This window comes from Nerophis ophidion, linkage group LG20 (genome assembly GCF_033978795.1).
Source record: "Nerophis ophidion isolate RoL-2023_Sa linkage group LG20, RoL_Noph_v1.0, whole genome shotgun sequence".
In the NCBI taxonomy this organism is placed as follows: domain Eukaryota; kingdom Metazoa; phylum Chordata; class Actinopteri; order Syngnathiformes; family Syngnathidae; genus Nerophis; species Nerophis ophidion.
Window position 1 is genome coordinate 27,255,802 of NC_084630.1, and position 20,624 is coordinate 27,276,425.

General features: G+C 35.8%; 1 long non-coding RNA gene across 1 annotated transcript in view; it reads right to left on the bottom strand.

Moving 5' to 3' along the window:
* Positions 1–242: 242 nt before the first annotated feature.
* The window catches only part of LOC133538594 (uncharacterized), a 51,432-nt gene continuing 31,050 nt past the window's right edge, over positions 243–20,624 (bottom strand). Inside the window, exons 2-4 of the long non-coding RNA XR_009803049.1 lie at positions 9,194–9,255; positions 6,091–6,166; positions 243–397 (exon numbers count right to left, since the gene is read on the bottom strand). This is a non-coding gene — a long non-coding RNA (uncharacterized LOC133538594). The remainder of the gene's footprint in view (positions 398–6,090; positions 6,167–9,193; positions 9,256–20,624) is intronic.

Below are 20,624 nucleotides of genomic sequence, written 5' to 3' on the forward strand. Positions count from 1 at the left end.
GCGAACTGCCGATCAATGTTCTATTTTTGATCTTTTTTCATATATGAGGCGCACCGGATTATTGGGGTGGGGACTTGTCCAGGGTGCGAATAAAGCTGAGATAGGCTCCAGCACCCCCCGCGACCCCGAACAGTACAGGCGGTAGAAAACGGAAGGATGGATGGATTATAGGGCACATTGAAAGATTCATATATATATATATATTTTTTTTTTCTAAATGTAAAACACTTTGGCCAGCACGGTGAAACAGGGGTTAGTGGATGTGCCTCACAATACAAAGGTCCTGGGTTCAATCCCGGGCTCGGGATCTTTCTGTGTGGAGTATGCATGACCTCCCCTTGACTGCGTGGCTTCCTACCGGTTAGTCCAGTTTCTTCCCACCTCCAATGACATGCACCTGGGGATAGGTTGATTAGCAACACTAAAGTGTTCAAGGATCAAAATACTCTCTTCAGTGAAGCATGTCTAACATAAACATAACATAAACAGTGGGTTTCTAACAAATAGGAAAGTTTTTGTCATGTTTTTTCTCCTACAGAAAATATATTAAAACAAACATATTCATTTTTTTCTTCATCTTTTTCCATTTTCACACATCTCTGCAAGAGGTCCAGGGAGCCACTAGGACAGGGGTCACCAACGCAGTGCCCGCGGGCACCAGGTAGCCCGTAAGGACCAGATGAGTCGCCCGCTGGCCTGTTCTAAAAGTAGCTCAAATAGCAGCACTTACCAGTGAGCTGCCTCTATTTTTTAAATTGTATTTATTTACTCGCAAGCTGGTCTCGCTTTGCTCAACATTTTTAATTCTAAGAGTGACAAAACTCAAATAGAATTTGAAAATCCAAGAAAATATTTTAAAGACTTGGTCTTCACTTGTTTAAATAAATTCATTTATTTCTTTTACTTTGCTTCCTATAACTTTCAGAAAGACAATTTTAGAGAAAAAATACAACCTTAAAAATTATTTTAGGATTTTTAAACACATATACCTTTTTACCTTTTAAATTCCTTCCTCTTCTTTCCTGACAATTTAAATCAATGTTCAAGTATTTTTTTATTTTATTGTAAAGAATAATAAATACATTTTAATTTAATTCTTCAGTTGAGCTTCTGTTTTTTCAATGAAGAATATTTGTGAAATATTTCTTCAAACTTATTATGATTAAAATTTAAAAAAAAATTCCGGCGAAGATAAACTATGTTTCAAAATTTAATTTTCTTATTTTTTCGTGTTTTCTCCTCTTTTAAACCGTTAAATTAAGTGTTTTTTCATCATTCATTCTCTGCAAATAACTTTACGTAAAAGGATAAAAAATGTACGATGGAATGACAGACAGAAATACCCATCTTTTTTTTATATACATAGATTTATTTATTATAGTTAAATTGAGCAAATTGGCTATTTCTGGCAATTTATTTAAGTGTGTATCAAATTGGTAGCTCTTCGCATTAATCAGTACCCAAGAAGTAGCTCTTGGTTTCAAAAAGGTTGGTGACCCCTGCACTGGAGCCACATGTTGCTGACTAAGATATTGCCATCTTGGGATGACTGTCATGCATTGCATTGTGTTACCGGTAGTTTGTGTTGTTCTGTTTGACATGTTTGCTTTTTTTCTGCTTCCCCACAGACCCACTGGGTCCACACCTGTAGACATTGCGCGATCATGGTATTGAAGCAAGCAGGCTACAGGAGGAGCATACAGAATTGTACGCTGTTGTGTGTACGGATACTTCTGTGTATTTTCAGATAGCTAATCTTTGCTACTCTTTCCTGTTTTTGGCCTGCCATCTGTGCCAGTTTGTTTCTGTAGCCTACTTTGTGTCCTTCTCCTTGTGCTGCCTTGCTCACCTGCCGGTTGTGTTGCCTTGTTTGAAATCATGACCTTACTTTACTTTTAGCGCCATTTTCTACCCTACTGTAATATTTGTATTGGGGATTTATCAGTCTTTATGTTGTGTACATTTTAGTTGACCCAACTGACTTTGACTATAACAGTGTGCTCATTCCTGTGCTGGATTATTTTAAAAGCTTTTACAATTCAGTAATTGTCCCTCCTTTGAAACAGTACTCATAAGATTGTAGCGTGTGTGGGTGTGTGCCCGTGTGTGTGTCGGTGTGTGCACGTGTGTGCACATGCGTGCGTGTGCGTGTGGGCGTGTGTGTGTGTGAGTGTGTGCACGCGTGTGTGTCTGTTTGTGTGTGTGTGGGGGTGTGTGTGTGTGCGTGCGTGTGAGTGCGTGCATCTACCTCTTATTTAATCTTGAGTATATATTTTGTCATTCAGACTGCATTCATTATATTGACATCAAAAGTCGGTAATAGTCAGCATAGTAGGAAAAAAAAAAAAAATAGGCACAATCTGCTCAGTTGCTTTTCCGACGGTCTACCAAAAGTCATCAATTAAGGTTATTTTTTTGTTATGGTTTGTTTAATTTTTAAATATGCTATGTGCAAATAAATCACGACATCTTACTGAAAGCACTTTGGACTCCATGACTCTACACCAGGGGTCCCCAAACTTTTTGACTAGGGGGCCGCATTGGGTTAAAGAAATTTGGCCGGAGCCCAGGTTATATATATATATATATATATATATATATATATATATATATATATATATATATATATATATATATATATATATATATATATATATATATATATATACACATTTATACATACTTACATATATACACACATACGTATATATATATATATATATATATACATATATATATATATATATATATACACATTTATACATACTTACATGTATACACACATACGTATATACATATATATATACATACATTCATACATACTTACATATATATACACACATATATATATGTACACACATATATATTTACATATTCATCTTACATATATATAAATATATGTATGTATATATATGTATATATATGCATATAAATATATTACATATATATGAATATATGTATGTTTATATATATGACTGTGAATTTTGGCTGTCTATCTGTGTTGGCCCTGCGATGAGGTGGCGACCTGTCCAGGGTGTACCCCGGCCTCTGCCCAATTGTAGCTTAGATAGGCGCCCCCCGCGACCCCAAAAGGGAATAAGCGGTAGAAAATGGATGGATATATATATATGGTTGTTATTGTTTTTACTCTAAATTATATACATATAATTGTGTATATCTATAAATGTATACATATATATATATATATAAATAAATGTATGTATATATACATATATATACGTGTGTCTATACATTTATATATGTGTGTATATATATATATATATATATATATATATATATATATATATATATATATATATATATATATATACATATTGTAGTTTGAGGACCACTGCTCTATGCCTTTTCGCTTTTTTAAATAATTTTTTAAATTTTCTTGTTTGTCTGTATTTATTTTTAGAATCTTCCACAGGTCAATAAAAAGCAAGTTGGGACCCCCAAGCCAGATTTATGTCAAGTATTGGGGTAAACGTGAGAGTTTGGAAATATCACCAATAACACTTTTTTCAAATACAGCACAGTTGTCCAAAGTTTCATTGGCACTAAAAATAAAATAATTTAATATAATTAGATATAATAATACTTTTCTTTGTCCCATAAATCGCAAAGCTGGTGAATGTATTGTTCTGATCTCAGCATTTGACAGCGTCTTTAATGTAAGAATGTGTGTTGTCCTTGCGAAAAGCTCCTAATTTACAGCTTTTAATGTGAAAAACAAAATCCCATAAATGATCTGCACACACGCAGCACTTCCTTAATGGCGGCCATTTATCATCTTTACATTCATTTCACGCACGTACGCGGACACGCACGCAAACACACGCACACACTTACACACCTACACACGCGCCCACGCACACACACACGCACTATGACACGCACACAAACACAAAGGTCAGACACTTAACCTGCTTTAATTAACATCATCAAAGTATTATGTAAAAAAAAAAATCAATACCAGACATAAATTTCCATATTTCAAACCCAAAGTCGTTGAAAAGTGTTTAAAGACATGCCCCCCCCCCCGCAAACTTTAATACGACTACAATTCAGTATATATATACATATATATATATATAAATATATATATATATATATATATATATATATATATATATATATATATATATATATATATATATATATATATATATATATATATATATATATACATACACACACAAAAACGTTCAAAACATGTACTAAATGCATTTCTCTTTTAGATTGACAACGAATTTAAAATAATTCGATTTTTTTTATTTCATTTTTGTATGTTACGTGGTGCACAAATACATAGTACAATTTTTAATTGAATGAAACGGCATCGATATTGTTAATATCACCTAATCCGTGTGAGACAATAAAAACATTTTGTATTCATGTTACTGCAATGTTTGGAGTTTTGCAATAACACAATGTAATAATGATGGTAAGAATAATAATAATGATATAGCAAAGGTAATACATTTGATAATATATGATAAATGATAATTTAAACATTACCGTAAAATAAGAAAAACTACTTGTACACTTTCAATTTTATTTTTACTTATTGATGAAGTGATTTTGAAATGTTGTTGTTGTACATCAGCAATTTGTCAACTCGTATTATTGCATGAGCGCTGTAATAATTAACCCGTTAATATTTTCACACAATTCTTCATAAAGTGTTTTCTTCCCCTGGTAGGTTTTGCTTCCACTTCATATCAATAATCTTCTCCGTATCGTTTGCGCCCAGCGGCCCGCAATCTTGTTCTCTGCAGACTAGACAAATAAGTAAAGTCTGCTTAAATACAGACAAATCTACGCTGATAATAATAATAATTATAATAATAATAATGATAATAATAATAAAAAGAATAATGATGTAAATAATAACAAATTAATGCACCTGCGTTTGCGTCAAGAAGCACGTCTAAAACGAAAATGATAATAATAATAAAACAATTTCAATAAATGAAAATAATAATAAATTAATGCCCTTGAGTGTAAATGTGCTGTTTGCGTCAAGAAGGACGTCTAAAGCGAAAATGATAATAATAATAAAACAATTTCAATAAATAAAAATAATAATAAATGTGCTGTTTGCGTCAGGAAGGACGTCCAACGAAAATGATAATAATAATGAAAAAAAATCAATAAAGAATAATACTAATCAATTAATGCACTTGAAAGTGTAAATGTGAGGTTTGCGTCTGGAAGGAAGTCTAAAACGAAATAATGATAATATTAATAATAATAATAATAATACATGTAAATAAATAATAATAATAATAATAAATGAATGCGCCTGAGTGTAAATGTGAGGTTTGCGTCGAAGGACGTCTAAAAGGAAAACAAACTGTATTCCTTGTTTTTATTGATTCACCAAAGACTAAATACTCCTTTATTCATTTTATTTGTCGTTTAATATCCTGTGTATCCACTTTTATTTTTCAATATTTTTTTATCGAACATTTGTATTATTGTATTTGCATTTCCATCATACACGCCTGTCAATTATGAGTTTATTTATTCATTCATCTTCGAATTCGTCATTTTGTCCGCTTTTAAGAAGTTTTTTATTTTTTATTTTTATTTTTTTAACTAAAGCCGAAAATGGGAAACACGAGCAAAGACTTACTGTCAATAAACGGAATATGTTATAATATAATTACTGTAATAATAACACAGTTTTTTAATACAACTTGTTGAGTCTTCTTTTTGTTTTTGTTTTTCAAAATAAAATTTAAAGGTCGTAATATTTTCAGTGATACTGTTTAAAGAGGATCAACATATATGTAATTAAATAGGCAAGTGAATATTATTTTGTATTTTTTTCAACATGTTTCACTTTCTTTTTTTATCACTTTGTTATTAATTGTAACATATAAATACAATGAATACAATGAATTTTCATTCAATAGAAAAGGAATTTAATAGGTACCTAAACTCTGCTACTTTCTACTCCTTTCCAGAAATGCAAAATAGTGCAGTTATGTGGTGTTCTTCAATGCATTATTTGTAATATGTTGTAAAGCAACTAACTGCTTTTAAAGCATGGATGTGAAAATGGTTCTGCAGACGTACCTCCAGTGCAGTGTTGAGATGTCAGATGCTTGGTGAAGTCCTGGCAGAGTCCTGACTCCTTGGACATCATGGTTGACTAAGCAAAGACACAAACATAACAACAGCAAACACACTTTTCTTTACTGATAAATGCACGCGCAGGTGGTGCTGTACACCTTGTGTTCTCACACTTTTACTGCCATTCTTTTACCTCTTTTCCTCCACCCTTGTATTTTTTTTGCCCTCATAAATCACTTTTACAGCATCTGTGCTATTCTAAGGCATCCAGCACAACACCATACCATATGTCTCAAAAGGAATCCTTCCATCACTAAGTATTGTGTGCAAACTCTACTCAGCTCTCGAGTGTGTGGATTTTGACAGGCCAGTGTTGTGTCACAGCCACTGTGTCGGAAATGACCAGTGTAATATTTACTTGAATTGCAACCGCTTGAGATGGCTACGATTGTGGCGAAGGGTTCAGTACAATCTGTGAGTCAATATACAGTACAGTACACTGGAATTGTTTATCTGTAAGTAACAATATATCAATATTACCTGTCAGTGTTTATCTGTAAATAACAATATATCAATGATAAATGTCAGTGTTTACCTGTAAATAACAATATATCAATAATATATGCCAGTGTTTATCTGTAAATAACAATATATCAATAATACACGTCAGTGTTTACCAGTAAATAACAATACATCAATAATAAATGTCAGTGTCCACCTATAAGTAACAATACATACATAATACATGTCAGTGTTTATCTGTAAATAACAATATATACATGATAAATGTCAGTGTTTACCAGTAAATAACAATGTATAAATAATACATGTCAGTGTTTACCAGTAAATAACAATATATACATGATCTGTCTTCGATGAGGTGGCGACTTGTCCAGGGTGTACCCCGCCTTCCGCCCGATTGTAGCTGAGATAGGCGCCAGCGCCCCCCGCGACCCCGAAAGGGAATAAGCGGTAGAAAATGGATGGACATGATAAATGTCAGTGTTTACCAGTAAATAACAATGTATTAATAATACATGTCAGTGTTTACCTGTAAATAACAATACATCAATAATAAATGTCAGTGTCCACCTATAAGTAACGATACATACATAATACATGTCAGTGTTTATCTGTAAATAACAATATATACATGATAAATGTCAGTGTTTATCTGTAAATAACAATATATAAATAATAAATGTCAGTGTTTATCTGTAAATAACAATATATCAATACTACGTGTCAGTGGTTATCTGTAAATAACAATATATCAATAATACATGTCAGTGGTTATGTGTAAATAACAATATATACATAATAAATGGCAGTGTTTATCTGTAAATAACAATATACCAATAATACATGTCAGTGTTTATCTGGAAGTAAGAATATATCAATAATAAATGTCAGTTTTCACCCGTAAATAACGATATATCAATACTACCTGTCAGTGTTTATCTGTAAATAAAAATACACCAATAATACATGTCAGTGTTTATCTGTAAATAACAATACATCAATAATAAATGCCAGCGTTTACCTGTAAATAACTATATATAAATGATACATGTCAGTATTTATCTGTGAAGTGAATTATATTTATATAGCGCTTTTTCTCTAGTGACACAAAGCGCTTTACATAGCGAAACCCAATATCTAAGTTACATTCAAACCAGTGTGGGTGGCACTGGGAGCAGGTGGGTAAAGTGTCTTGCCCAAGGACACAACGGCAGTGACTAGGATGGCGGAAGCGGGAATCGAACCCGCAACCCTCAAGTTGCTGGCACGGCCACTGTACCAACCGAGCTAAACAATATATCAAAATAAATGTCACTGTTTACCTGTCATTAACAATATATACAGTATAAATGTCAGTTTTTTCTGTAAATGAAAAATATATAAATGATACATGTCAGTGTTTATCTGTAAATATCCATCCATCCATTTCCTACCGCTTATTCCCTTTGGGGTCACGAGGGGCGCTGGTGCCTATCTCAGCTACAATCGGGCGGAATCTGTAAATAACTATGTATAAATAATACATGTCAGTGTTTATCTGTAAATAACAATACATCAATAACATGTATACATACATCAATAATATAAATTTCTCAGCATTTAACTTTTTTTTTTTAAATAATAAAACACCGTAAACAAAAGGTCCTGTAACATTTGACATTACACCAGGGGTGTCAAAGTCATTTTAGATGGGGGGCCACATGGAGAAAAATCTACTCCCAAGTGGGCCGGACTGGTAAAATCACGGATCGATAACTTAAAAATAAAGACAACTTCAGATTGTTTTCTTTGTTTAAAAAGAGAACAAGCCCATTCTGAAAATGTACAAATCATAATGTTGTTGGGTTTTCTTTTACACTTACATGTTGCGGTTGATAGTATTCTATCTTTATTTGTGGTTGTTTATACTTTCTGAATTAATTATGTGATAATGTTCATCAGTCAACTCATTAGTATTAGATTTCAATCCATCACGATAAAAAATTTTGATTTATGTAGTTTGATCATTTTCCTCGACTGGTGCACTAACATCCTGTGGTTTATTTTGTACATACCGTATTTCCTTGAATTGCCGCAGGGCATATAGTATGCGCCTGCCTTGAATTACTGCCGGGTCAAACTCGCTTCCCAAAATAATTAGCGCATGCTTAGTATTACCGCCTGGTCAAACTCGTGACGTCACGAGTGACACTTCCCCTGTCATCATTTTCAAAATAGAGCAGGCTGATTTCAATACCGGCAATTTGAAATCGCATAAAAGGAAGAAGATTAAGAGCTATTCGGTAGGATTTAAGGTCCAAGCTTACATCAAACTCAATTTTTTACTGCATACCTTTGGTAAGTGCCGGAGTGAGAAGAGGTTTTAGAATAATTAGAGCATGCTTACTTTTACCCCATGCCTTTGGTAAGCGCAGGAGTGAGAAGAGGTCTTAAATTAATTAGCGCCCATGCGGCAATTCAAGGAAATACAGTGTGTAGCATCGTCTAGAAAGGTGTGAATAATTGAAATTGCGACATCTAGTAGACACATTTAGAACAGCAGTTTATTTCATTCAGAAGATTCAGATAACTTTTTTATACTTACCAAACTCATCCCGCGGGCTGGATAAAACCTGATCAGGCCCTAGGGCCGTACGTTTGACAGCCCTGTATTAGACAAATTCGACATTAGACAAACTTTATTGGTCCACAAAGGAAATTGTTCCACACATTAGCTCAGTTACAAAGGATGGAAAGGATAATGCACACTTATCCCTATATCCCTATATCCCTGACAGGGATATAGGGATGTAGGGATAAGTGGTAGAAAATGGATGGAATAAAGTTCCAACATATAATTGTACTTTAATTTGAAATTTACTGCGATATGGCGACTTGTCCTGGGTGTAAAACACCTTCCGCCCGATTGTAGCTGAGATAGGCACCAGCGGCCCCCGCGACCCCGAAGAAATGTTACAGCATATATTTCTTATATTTCTTCTATTATTGAAATAAACTATCAATTGACAACTATGCAATAAATTGCTGTAAAATATACTTCACATGAATTTACTGTAAGTGTGAATGCAATGCAATTATTAGTTTTTACAGCGTAACTTTGTGTGACAAAAAAAAATAGTTCAATAAGTAATAATGCAACTAATTAATAATTAATTTACTATATGTTCACAATCTACTGGATGCCAATCAAAAAACAAATTAAAAGAATAAGCTGTGGGCTGAAAATGTTCCCCAAGCTGTACTTTGGAGCCTTTTTTCCAATCATCTTAGTTTGATGTTAATTGTATAATATCTCATATTTATCATAACATGAATTTATAAATTCCTTGAATGCTCGAATACTTCAATTTTTTACCCCAGACTTTTAATAGTGGCCCATTTAAAATATTTACGATTGTCTTACCCGCGACCCCAAAGGGAATAAGCGGTAGAAAATGGATGGATGGATGATTGTCTTAAACACACACAATATCTTGCCTCTTGTAAAGTACAAACATGTATGCTTTTTCATCTTTCTTTATGTCGTGCATTAAATTACGTTCTCTTTTTTCCGTGTGTGGCAGCATCAGCAGTTGTGTGTGTGTGTGTGTGTGTAAGGGATATACTCTTGGCCTTGGGAAAAATCAGAGTGCGACAGACTGACGGAAAACAGACTGTGGCATAGAGCTTCCTCTCACTAATGAATTCCTGATCACATTTACACACACACACACACACACACACACACACACACACACACACACACACACAGACACACGTGCACACACGCACACACACACACACGAGTACATGCACACGCACACGCACACACATGAGCACACACACAGGTATAATTACTTATATTGAGCATAAGTTGATGTGTGTATCACAGAAAGTCCAATCAGGACTATTAGACACAATACTGTATACATATTATATATTTTTAAATAATAAATGTCGTTTGATCAAATGATCGGTCGACCGGCCTCGTGCGAGGTTCAAGAAGGTACTAAGTCCAAGGGTGAGTGTTCATCTCTTCCAGATGGTTTGATGTGAGCTTCCTCATCAAATGATGCAGAACTTGTAAAAGTGCAGTGTTGCTCTCAACCAACAGGGGACAGAATAGATCCCTCTCAAGCAGAGAGTATGGCAGACTAAACAACCGGCGCCATTTCTGCTACCAAGGGCCTGTGCATGCAATTGCTGTCGTTTTTCTGACAAAAGCAACCACAATAATAGGCCTAAATAAAGTTCTAAACATACCCAGGCTCGTGACCTTACAACAAAACATGCTTTTATTTTGTGAGAGTATAATTTTGCAGCCGTAGTTGACTGCAGTGTTTAGTGACCAGCAGGCACTCTAGCACGCAACGGCGCTATAAACGTTAAAAAAAGAAATACACAGAGCAACTGAAGACATAACTTATTACCCTCATGTTGCAAAAATGTTCATTAGCTTTGGAGCAATATTCAAGGGGAAATTATGACTTTAGTGTGAAGAATGTCCACTGTAGCCTCAAATGTATTTTTAAACCCCGTACATGCTATATGCCTGTGCTTTTAAACTTAGAAACACTTAATTGATTCACTATCATCTATTATTAGACCCTTTCTTTTATTCTCTCAATGTCCTTCTATCGGTATTGGTGTTCAACTTTCTCTTCTGCTGTTATCGACTAATATTATTGTAGTTTTACTGAAATTCGAGTATAGTGTGTTTTTTTGTCAAACCATCTTTTAATGTGTACATTTCTTCTGTTATTAAGGGAAATGGAATTTATTGTTGTTTTTTTTAAATATTGTAACATCTCAATATAGTTAACTACCGTTTAACAAAAATAGAGTCCTATGCTTTTCTATTAATTATTATATTTTTAGAGTCAAACTTGTGCGGAAATTTAATTTTTTTTGGTAGGCAATAATCAAAAAGCAATCCCTTACTAGTGTATTTTGTTTGGAAACAAACAAAACAAAACAAAACAAAACAAATTATATATATATATATATATATATATATATATATATATATATATATATATATATATATATATATATATATATATATATATATATATATATATATATATATATATATATATATGTATAGTATATATATGTGTGTGTATATATATGTATATATATATGTGTGTGTATATATATATATATAAGAGTATATATATATATATGTATATTTATATACCTTTTTTTAATTTACAAAGACAGTTAAGTCACACAAAATAGATTATTCAACTATATACATTTACAGTATATAAATATAAAAATGTATATATATATACTGTATACATCTCTTTATTGACTAATGTAATTTGTCAATATTTGATTAATCTACAAAATACATTTATCAATAAAGATAATCATATATATATATATATATATATATATATATATATATATATATATATATATATATATATATATATATATATATATACATACACACACAGACACATATATGCTTACATACATACATACAGTATATACATTTATCTACATTGTAATTGAGTAGTAAAATAAAATACAATACAAATATAAAAAAAATATATATATAAATATATATATATATATATATATATATATATTTTTTTATATTTCATATATATATATAATTTTTTTTCATATTTATATTGTATTTTATTTTACTACTTAATTACAATGTAGGGACGGCGTGGCGAAATGGGAGAGTGGCCGTGCGCAACCCGAGGGTCACTGGTTCAAATCCCACCTAGAACCAACCTCGTCACGTCCGTTGTGTCCTTGAGCAAGACACTTCACCCTTGCTCCTGATGGGTGCTGGTTGGCGCCTTGCATGGCAGCTCCCTCCATCAGTGTGTGAATGTGTGTGTGAATGGGTAAATGTGGAAGTAGTGTCAAAGCGCTTTGAGTACCTTGAGGGTAGAAAAGCGCTATACAAGTACAACCCATTTATTTATTTATTTAGATAAATGTATATATGTATGTATGTAAGCATATATGTGTCTGTGTGTGTGTATATATATACACACACACATATGTGAAAATTCAGCGATTTTGAATAAAAATAATCTAAAACTGGTTAAGTTAAATGGAAAATAACTTTATAGTATAATTACTGGATACATATAACAATTTCATTACTTTTTTTTCTTTTTACATTTTTTTTTCTTTCCATGATGGCCCCGCCTCACCTGCCATATATTCACGTCACTGAATATATATATATATATATATATATATATATATATATATATATATATATATATATATATATATATATATATATATATATATATATATATATTTATATATTTACACACTATTATGCCAAAAGTATTTGGCCACCCATCCATACGATCAAAATCAGGTCTCCTAATCACTTGGCCCGGCCACAGGTGTATAAAATCAAGCACTTAGACATGGACACTGTTTCTACAAACATTTTTGAAAAAATGGGCCGGACTCAGGAGCTCAGTGGTTTCGAACGTGGAACTGTCACAGGATGCCACCTGTGCAACAAATCCAGTCGTGAAATTTCCTCGCTCCTAAATATTCCAAAGTCAACTGTAGGCTTTGTTATAAGAAAATGGAAGAATTTGGGAACAAAAGCAACTCAGCCACCAGGTAAACTGACAGAGAGGGGTCAGCGGATGCTGAGGCGCATAGTGCAAAGAGGTCGCCCACTTTCTGCACAGTCAGTTGCTACATAGCTCCAAACTTCATGTGACATTCCAATTAGCCCACGTACAGTGCGCAGAGAGCAGCTGCATCCAAGCCATACATCAACAAGTCCAATGCAAAGGTTCGGATGCAGTGGTGTAAAGCAGTGGTCCCCAACCTTTTTGTAGCTGCGGACCGGTCAACGCTTGATAAATTGTCCTGTGGCCCGGGCGGGGTGTGGGTGGGTGGGGGGTTATTTATTTTTAAAACATTTTTTATTACATTTTTTTTGTCATGAAAAAGGGAGGTTTTTGGGGTTGGTTTACTAATTGTAAGTGTATCTTGTGTTTTTTATGTTGATTTAATAAAAATAAAAAAATAATAATAATAATAATACAAAATTCTTCTGCGGCACGGTACCAATCGAGCCAGTGGTTGGGGACCACTGGTGTTAAGCACGTCGCCACTGGACTCTAGAGCAGTAGCGGCGCCTTCTCTGGAGTGATGAATCACACTTTTCCATCTGGCAATCTGATGGACGAGTCTGCATTGTGCCAAGTGTGAAATTTGGTAGAGGAGGAATTATGGTGTGGGGTTGTTTTTCAGGAGTTGGGTTTGACCCCGTAGTTCCAGTGAAAGGAACTTTGAATGCTCCAGGATACCAAAACATTTTGCTCCCAACCTTTTGAGAAAAAGTTTGGAGCTGGCTCCTTCCTCTTCCAACATGACAGAGTCTAATGTTGATGAATTTGACTAGCCTGCACAGAGTCCTGACCTGAACCCGAATGAACGCATTTGGGATGAATTAGAATGGAGACTGAGAGCCAGGACTTCTCGACCAACATCAGTGTGTGACCTCGCCAATGCACTTTTGGAAGAATGGTGGAAAATTCCTATAAACACACTCTGCAACATTGTGGACAGCCTTCCCAGAAGAGTTGAAGCTGTAATAGCTGCAAAAGGTGGACCCACATCATATCGAAGGAATGGGATGATACTTCAAGTTCATATGTGAGTCAACGCAGGTGGCCAAATACTTTTGGCAATACAGTGTATAGATGTGTGAGTGTGTGTGTGTTGTAATATATATATGTATATATATATATATATATATATATATATATATATATATATATATATATATATATATATATACATACCGTATATTACCATATAAACGCCCTTGGGCAAATAACTGCCCATGTCCTAATAGCCGCCCGGGGTCTGAGCCCATTTTGTGAATTAAACGCCTCTTCCTAATAATATCCCATGTATAGCGTTACACCACAACTGATGGACAGGAATACTTTAAGGGGGAAGAAGAACAGAAAGTTTGACTTAAATATCAAACCAGCGGTTGTGAAGTATGCGACGCAGAATTCTGATTTGGCAGCGGCCAGGTAGTTTAACGTTGACCCTAAGCGTGTACGCGAATGGAAACAAAAAAAAGGAGAACTACTATCTCAGTCGGCAATTGATAGAAAACGGGCTCGCTTATCTGGCGGAGGTAGGAAGAAAGTGAGCGACGAGCTTGATGCTAATTTCTGTCAGTGGATGCATCACGTTCGTGGACTGAACCACCATGTCTACCACAAAATGATCCGCATTAAGGCCAAGGAGTTGTATGCCACCGCGAGTGACACGAGAGACGGTGGCATACAACCGAGGTGGTGTTTGGTGCAACGAGTGGCTGGCTTAAACGATTCCTGCGTCGGAACAACTTTACCCTCAGGAGGAGAACAACTGTTGCACAGAAGGACGCTCCCGTCGAGAAGATTGTCAACTTCCTCGTTTTCTCTACTAAACAGAGAGAGGCCAAGAAAATCCAGCCCAAGAATATCATCGCCATGGATGAAACAGCCGTCTGTTTTGACATGGTTGGTTTTATTACGGTCAATGAGAGAGGCGCTTGCTCCATCTGCCTCAAAACCACCGACCACGAGAAGGCCCGCGTCACGGTGGCTCTTGCAGCCAAAGCAGACGAGACAAAGCTGAAGCCTTACATTGAGTTTAAAGGTGCTGTCCGTGATGTAAAGGCTATGCAGAGCATCCCCGGGGTGATCATATCTTTCTCCAAGAATGGCTGGTTTAATGATGACCTGACAAAGGATTGGCTCCAGAGGGCAGTGGGGAAAGTTCATTTCGGACCGAGGCTACTTGCATGGGACTCATACCGATGCCATATCAGCGAGGTCACGAAGGCAGAGCTCAAAAGGGGCTACAACCTTACAATGGCTGTTATATCTGGAGGTTGAACAAAGTACCTGCAGGCACCCGATGTGTGGAATGGCCCTTTCAAAGCGCAGCTCCGTGACTACTATGATAACTGGATGACTGGTCATAAAGACAAGACCTACACCAAGTCAGGGAACCTTAGAGCCCCTTCCCGCCGCCTCCTGGTCGACTGGGTCCTGGGAGCTTGGGATGCTCTGGATCGGGACACTCTGATCAACTCATTCAAGGTAGGCTGGATGAATGTGTGTATGTGTGTGTGTGTGTGTGTATGTGTTGCAAACAGTAGCCATAGCTGATTGTTGCTTTCTGGTATCCTGCAAGGTGTGTGGGCTGACGGTGGCAGCTGATGGGAGTGAGGACCAGCTCATTTAATGCCTCAGGGAGGGACAACCATGTCAGGCAGGCAGAGAGATGCTGTTGAGGGCTAGACAGCAGGGTGCTGCTGTGGTTCAGGAAGAGGAGGAGAGTGATGAGGAACAGCAGTTCCTCAATGAACTTGTGATTGAAGAGGAGGAGAAAGATGAGTGGGTTTGAGTTGCATTCGGGGTTGCGTTTGCTGCAGTATTATTGTTTTGATGGTTTTATAGAGTACTTGGTACCATAATTTAATTTTTCCTGTATGCTGCTTTATTTAAAACTTGGAATACTGTAGCCTTTATTGTACTTAGGTGACACTATTATTGTTCTGTTTTGATGGTGGGTTTTATACTTGAGTTCTTGGTACCATAATTTATTTTTTCCCGGTAGGCTGCTTTATTTAAAAACTTTATTTATTTTCAGCATTGGTATTTTATTTGACAGTTGTTGCACTACTGCCATGTTGAGGCCTTTTGATCTCTTGAATTTTGATACTTCTTGTTTTTCTGTTTAGCTTTTACATTTAAAGTTTTTTAGACGAAAAAAAAATTACTGGACAGTAACCATTGTAACCAAATAAGGGCCTAGTGCAGCTTGGTGCTAAAATAAATAAAAGCCTTGTGCAAGTAACCGCCAGCTTCTTTTAAACGAACCACCTCATCTGGCTCCTCTCGATGTGGAGGAGCAGCGGCTTTACTTTGAGTCTCCAAAAATGATTTTGTGAAATAAACGCCCGGGCTGCTTTTTGGTAATATACGGTATATATATATATATATATATATATATATATATATATATATATATATATATATATATATATATATGTGTGTGTATATATATATATATGTGTGTGTATATATATATATATATATATATATATATATACAGTATATATATATAAAATCACCTACTCAGTGGCCTAGTGGTTAGAGTGTACGCCCTGAGATTGGTAGGTTGTGAGTTCAAACCCCGGCTGAGTCATACCAACGACTATAAAAATGGGAGCCATTACCTCCCTGCTTGGCACTCAGCATCAAGGGTTGGAATTGGGGTTTAAATCACCAAAAATGATTCCCGGGCGCGGCACCGCTGCTGCCCACTGCTCCCCTCACCTCCCAGGGGATATTCAAGGGTGATGGGTCAAATGCAGAGGACCAATTTCACCACACCTAGTGTGTGTGTGACAATCATTGGTACTTTAACTTTAACTTTAACTGCACCTCAAAATTAAATGTAAAAACAGTACTGCTTTTTTTATGGTTAAAAAAAAAAAAAGTCAGCTCAGTTGCCAGAATTTTACAGTAAAATTATTTTTTTCTGACCGTAAATTAAAAAAAATACAATTTTAAAGCAGATTTTTTTTTCTTTTTTTTTTACTGCAAATCAACAACTGTGGATTTTTCTGTGTATTATTGTAAATGCCAAAACGACACCACAGTTTTTTACAATTTTAAAAAAATAACTTTTTTTTTTTTTATTTAGAGAAAAATGCTGTAAAAACCACAGTAAATTTCCCAATTTTACCATGATATCTTTTGCGACTTTTACCTTGCACAATTTGATGGATAACTTGCTTGGAAATCATTATTAATAGTATTTATTTCTCTTTAAAATTGGTTTGAATGTTTGATAATATATGTATGCATAATTAGACAATATTTAAGTTCACATAATTTGCAATTACATGAAGTACTTCTTTTTTTTTTCTCCCAAAATATAAAGAAAGAATACATTTAGTGAGAAACGTTACGGTACTTTATTTATACACATTATTTCCAGGCTTTTGAGGGCCAAACAAAACAAAGAGGCGGGCCTTGAGTTTGACACATGTGGCTTAAAATGATCAAAATACAAATATTAAAAGTCATTTTGAATGCGCCCCTTACTTCATTACATAAACACTTCATCATACTACATCATCTACAAACTCTGTTTCCATATGAGTTGGGAAATTGTGTTAGATGTAAATATAAACGGAATACAATGATTTGCAAATCCTTTTCAACACATATTCAGTTGAATTTGCTACAAAGACAACATATTTGATGTTCAAACTGACAAACATTTATTTTTTTGCAAATAATCATTAACTTTAGGATTTAAGGCCAACAACACGTGACAAAGAAGTTGAGAAATGCTCATCAAACACTTAATTGGAACATCCCACAGGTGTGCAGGCTAATTGGGAACAGGTAGGTGCCCTGATTGGGTATTAAAGCAGCTCCCATGAAATGCTAAGTAATTCACAAACAAGGATGGGACGAAAGTCACCAATTTGTAAGCAAATTGTTGAAGAGTTTTAGAACAACATTTCTCAACGAGCTATTGCAAGGAATTTAGGGATTTTACCATCTACGGTCCGTAAAATCATTAAAAGGTTCAGAGAATCTGGAGAAATCACTGCACGTAAGCGATGATATTACGGACCTTTGATTCCTCAGGCGGTACTGCATCAAAAACCGACATCAGTGTGTAAAGGATATCACCACATGGGCTCAGGAACCATTCATAAAACCACTGTCAGTAACTACAGTTGGTCGCTACATCTGTAAGTTCAAGTTAAAACTCTACTATGCAAAGCAAAACCAATTTATCAACATCACCAAGGAATGCCGCTGGCTTCGCTGGACCCGAGCTCATCTAGGATGGACTGATGCAAAGTGGAAAAGTGTTCTGTGGTCTGACGAGTCCACATTTCAAATTATATTTGGAAAATGTGGATGTGGTGTCCTCCGGAACAAAGAGGAAAATACCCATCCGGTTTGTTATAGGCGCAAAGTTCAAAAGCCAGCATCTGTGATGCAATGGGGGTGTATTAGTGCCCAAGGCATGGGTAACTTACACATCTGTGAAGGCACATCCATGCAACATTATCATGGACGCCCCTGCTTATTTCAGCAAGACAACGCCAAACCACGTGTTATAACAACATGGTTTCGTAGTAAAAGAGTGCGGGTACTTTCCTGGCCCGCCTGCAGTCCAGACCTGTCTCCCATCGATAATGTCTGGCGCATTATGAAGCGTAAAATACGACACCGGATACCCCGGACTGTTGAACGACTGAAGCTCTACATAAAACAAGAATGAGAAAGAATTCCACTTTCGAAGCTTCAACAATTAGTTTCCTCAGTTCCCAAACATTTATTGACGGTTGTCAAAAGAAAAGCTGATGTAACACAGTGGTGAACATGCCCTTTGATTCTCTCTGGCACTCATCGAAGGTGGACGCTCCCCTTTCCTCTCCCTTATCTCTCCTGCTTGCTTCTTTGTCTTGTCTTGTCTTAACTTTCTTGTTGCCTCTTTTTGCACTGCTCTCCAAATCTAAACATTGGAACGATTTAACTGGCCTCAACAAAATTGACAAGATCTTGGGTTTGGGGGAACCTCCTGTCGGGACAGAGTGGTTGTTGCTGGACACACGACGGACTCTTGGGAGAAGAAGGAGTGCAGCGTGCCTGGCGACCCTTTTCTGTTAAGGATGTGAAGATATCCACCTATTCGGAATTATGACAACAGGACATCTGCTGATTGGTTGTAAGCGTTCCTCTGGTTTGTCGTCAAATTGGAAGTTGCTGGCAGTCTTCAAAGTACCCCTAAGCTGCCACAAATGATTGGAGGATGCGGGAAGTACTGTGGATTACATCGGACTGTCTACCTCGCAGTTTTTGAGGACAAGTCATAGACAATTTAGAGTGAAAATCATATTTTATTTTCAATCGCATACAAATCATTCTAACTTGGATTGTTTCCCTGGCTTCGAGGACTTTCCCGAAGGACAGTGCGCCGAAGACACAACAGCTCCCTTCTTGTCTCTCATGGACACACACTTGTTGTTGACTTTGGACTAGCGACTGCACAATACATCAAGGTTGCGGAATAGAGACACACTAAGGGCTTACACACACACACATCCACAAAAATATACGCCACACATACACACCCTATTCCCCCCCCCCTAACACCCTCAACGCAAATTCCGTAGGGGTGATGAATGGATGGTCAGCGCCTGAGAGCTGCGACCTACCACCATGACCTAGAACTACCTTCCCTCTGTTGCTAGATATCTTGAGATGTATGTTGTAATATGTATATGTGCTTTGCTATGGAGGTTTTTTCCCACTCCAGACTGGGCCACCTTAGGAGCCCAGTCTAGATTGTATTTTTTTACTCATCCTTCCCCAGCGTTTACCTTTTTCGCATCTTTTACGGGGCGCCTTATGGCGACCCATCAACATTCTTGTTCTGTAACCCTGTACACTGTTTGTTTGTCTAATATTGAACAGGTTTGTGCTGAAAACAAAGTTTCGTTGTACTTGTGCAATGACAATAAAGACCTATCCTATCCTATCCTATCCTATCCCAACTACTTTGGCACGTGTTGCAGCCATGAAATTCTAAGTTAATTAATATTTGCAAAAAAAAAATAAAGTTTATGAGTTTGAACGTCAAATATCTTGTCTTCGTAGTGCATTCAATTGAATATGGGTTGAAAAGGATTTGCAAATCATTGTATTCCATTTATATTTACATCTAACACAATTTCCCACCTCATATGGAAACGGGGATTGTATATAAAACCCTAATGGAGGTGTTTAGATGACTTTTTAGGGGCTCTCTAGGCAGAATTGAACGGCTCTCATAGGATCCATCGTAAGCGAACTTTTGATCGAATTCATTTAATATTTTGAATGCATTGAAAAAAAAAATCCATCCGTCGTCATGTGAAAAAAAAAAGTGCAGTTCTCATTTAAGATAGTAGGAAAGTAATAAATGGAATGTTTAAAGTTGCC